Here is a 3,819-nt window from a genome sequence, read left to right as displayed (position 1 = left end):
ACAAATTTTTAGTACTCCTTTGCCTGTAATTTAATAGTGAATTGGTAAGGATTCTTTAACTTTCTTTCAACCCTGGACAGTCATACATATATTTTGTACATTAACTTCATCCTTCGTCATTTTGACTACGGCTGATTTCAAGACGCTATAATTTTCATCGTGAGCGAAAAAGTGAACCAAACTTGAATTATTTTTTCTTATTCAATTTGGTTTTACGTAGTATAAAACAAAAATTCATAAAACGGTCGAATTAGTATAACTTAAATTTACCATTTCCCAATAGACTAAAATGCATTTTAAATCGAAAATTAAATTACGTTTCAGGTACAAATTTTATGAGATACGTTTTCCAAAGGAAAGTTGAATTCCTTACACCATTTGATAAAATGCCCCCAAATATGGTAAGTTACAAGCTAATATAAAGAATTAAAAACTTATATTTCATTACATGGTGTTAATTTTTAACAATTTTCATTATTGCTTCCATTTTTTCCAGCAAGATATGTGAAAAAATTACCTACGATGAATAAAAAAAGGATAAGTCAAAATGTCCAAACAGCGAGTTCAAATGAACTACTCTCTGTTCCACGTGGTCATAATTTTTATTCACAAAAAACATTGTATTAAGAACTTTCATCATAAGTTTTTATAATAAAGTACTTTTGCTCAAAGAAAGTTTAATTTTAATGTATGAACATTTTCATAATAGTAAATCGATTTGTTGTTCCTTTAATTATTTAATTTCTCTGTACTGTGGAAGGATTGATTTAAAAATAGTTTAGTTGTCGACATTTTAAAGAGACTGTAAACCAATTTTTATTATCGGTTTTCCCACAAAATAAGCAAGTAAACCAAAAGAATATTGACTTTTTAACTTGGTAGGGGTATATAAATCTTATGGTGTTGTAAAAATGAATTAAAATACAATGTTATAGATGAACTAAAATTTAAGAGAATTATAAACCAGACAAGTTGAAAAAAATCTTAAGGGCTAAATCATGGTCAATATTACTACAGTTTAGTTCATTTTGCAATGGAAATGGGTTCACTGTTTTTTCAGTGTATGCAGTCCAATTTTTATATGATTGGCCTAAAGTCTCAAATATATATAAAAATTGCTCCATCCATACCAAATTTAGCAAACATGTTTACGAACATGGAATATCTCTGGGTTTTTAATTTCAATTAAAATCGGGAAAAAATTGGGGATTCCATGCCTTCAAGAAGTCTAAATGGGGGCAATCCAAACTTAGACCAACCAAATATACACCCAAATACCTCTAGATTTCAAATTTCAAGCAAATCGGATGAAAACTGCGGCTTCCATGCCTTTATGATGTCAGATCGGGAGATCGATTATATAAAAACACACTGAAAAAAAGCATGCCCGGTTCCAAAATGTTGTCTTTACTTTAAAAAATTTGGTATTGATTCCGAGCCAAAGAAGCGGAGAATACAAGTAAGGATACTTTTAAGACACAATTCTCTTTTAAATTTGGGTTTTGTGTACTTGCTTCTAGGAAGCAAATTTTAATTTTTTGCTTTCTCAGCTTATTTTCTTCATATGCTATCTAAGTCCTTTAAAACGAGTTAAGGACAACTTTATTTTCCAAATTAAGACTCGAAATCCAGTAGAAATTATGCTATGTTTCAAGTAAAAAACATCTTTAAAATAAAGTTTAGAAATACATGTCCTAAATTTGAACGATTTTTTGCTTATATTCAAGACGCAAAAGACAACAAATTCATTAAATTTAAAGAATTTTTCTGAATTATTAAAGTCAAGTTGACCTTAGCCCAAACATTTTTTCTTCCATGTTATGATACCCATTTTTAAGTCAAATCACTTAATTATTATAATTATATATGGGGGTTTGTAACACTGTTGAGTTAAAATTAATTAACCTGCATTTCTACTTTACTTCTTATACCCTCCACCATAGGACGATGAGTAACACAGAAAAAAAAGTGTCTCGTAAATTTAAGAAGATTTTTATAATAATTTATTACATGAATTTTCCAGAATTTTAGTTCATTTTTCGTATCTTCAACGAAAATTAACTACTCGAAAGGAAATTTTACAAATTCTAAGTAGCAATCGTTTAGTTCATGGCCTACAAAATACGATGGAAATTTCCTTAAAAAATTTCTTAACTGGTAGTTAAAAATTCGTTTGTCATGCTATAAAACTACTTGTGAAATGTAAAGTATTTTCTAAATAATAAGTGCAATTTACTATAAGATTTTTTTGTATGAGAAAATATTTTTTTACGAAAAATGAACTTGAAAGTGGAAAGCAATTTCTTACTGACAATTCCTATAGTTAATAATTGTTGGTAAAAAATTACCCAATGAAATATTTTTAGTTCACATGTAATTAAATTTATAGACATTTTCGTCAAAAATGGTAGATAACATTTCATGAAAATTTTGCAAATTTTAAGTTAAACGTTTCATCGTTAATAAACTGGTGTGCCTTTACGAATATTATTCTTAGAGTAAATTGTCAGCAGATGCGATGAACTAATGCATAGTACAGAGATCTTTATCGGCATAGTGGAATGTGATTAATGTAAAGATGATGTTACTTGAGTTTTGTTGTGTATACATGAGCGTGGGGTTGTTTTTATTTTTGTTCATTTAGTGGTTTGTGTGTGTGTTTGTTATTCGTGGATGGTTTATTTGGCTGGATGAGGTGTTGTTTTCAATAAAGGCACATGTGTTTTTGTTGTTGTAGGAATGTTTTGGCTTTGCTTGGTTTTGTTTGGCATGCTTCAGTTGTATAGTTGGCGTTGGCGTGGGTTGTTGCATCTTTTAAGCAGGTATGCAACGGAAATATAAAGGCATGGAATATTTTGTATTTTTGAGACATATATTGGTGTTTGTTTATTAAACCTTTTAAATGAAAGTTATTAATATTTTAACGGTAGTTTAGAAAAAAGTTATTAAGAATATTTAGGAAAATATGTTGAAATTGAAAGTGTATTGAAATTTTTATTATTCAATGTAAAAAAATAATATTCAATTCCAGATGAATTTGGAAAATTTTTGTAATATCCCAGCGTATAGTTTAGTCATAAATTGGTAAGTATTTTTTAATATGGCTTTCTTTTAAAAATAATATTTTTTATGTATATTATTATTTGTTAATTAATTTTTTTGGATACCAGTTTAATGTTTTTCTTTGTTGTAAAACCAATATTTAATTTCAGAGCAACTCCAGATGGATTCGAACAAATTTAAAAAATAGAGAATTGGTAAGTTTTCTTTTACAAATTGGCTTTCTTTCAACTAGAATATTTACATTTTTATCATCAAAATACCTTATTTTAGTATTAGTACCTTATTTTAGTATTTTTTTAATCAATTTTTGTTAAACCAATGTAATATTTTTAATGTAAAAAACAAATATTTAATTTCAGAATAACCCCTTAAAAATTTGGAAAAATTTTTAGTACTAAAGGAGTAAGGAGCTTGTAATTTAATAGTGAATTGGTAAGGATTCTTTGACTTTCTTTTAACCCTGGACAGTCATCCCTATTTTTTGTACATTAACGTCATCGTTCGTCATTTTGACTACGGCTCATTTCAAGACGCTATCATTTTCATCGTGAGCGAAAAAGTGAACCAAACTTGAGTTTGTTTTCTTATTCAATTTGGTTTTAAGTAGTATAAAGCAAAAATTCATAAAACGGTCGAATTAGTATAATTTAAATTTACCATTTCCCAATAGACTAAAATGCATTTTAAATCGAAAATGAAATGTCGTCATTTTGACGAATGTTAACCAGAATATTTGTTTTTTTTTATCCATATTAT

At 27.8% G+C, this 3,819-nt stretch overlaps 1 long non-coding RNA gene across 1 annotated transcript; it reads left to right on the top strand.

Moving 5' to 3' along the window:
* The first annotated feature begins 2,919 nt into the window (after positions 1 to 2,919).
* LOC142224451 (uncharacterized) lies at positions 2,920 to 3,495 on the top strand. The gene is made up of 3 exons (XR_012719163.1): positions 2,920 to 3,084; positions 3,213 to 3,257; positions 3,423 to 3,495. It is a non-coding gene; the product is annotated as an uncharacterized LOC142224451 (long non-coding RNA).
* The last annotated feature ends 324 nt before the right edge of the window (positions 3,496 to 3,819 follow it).

The sequence above is a fragment of the Haematobia irritans genome, chromosome 2 (assembly GCF_050003625.1).
Source record: "Haematobia irritans isolate KBUSLIRL chromosome 2, ASM5000362v1, whole genome shotgun sequence".
Lineage (NCBI taxonomy): Eukaryota > Metazoa > Arthropoda > Insecta > Diptera > Muscidae > Haematobia > Haematobia irritans.
This window is presented reverse-complemented; position numbering and strand designations above follow the sequence as displayed.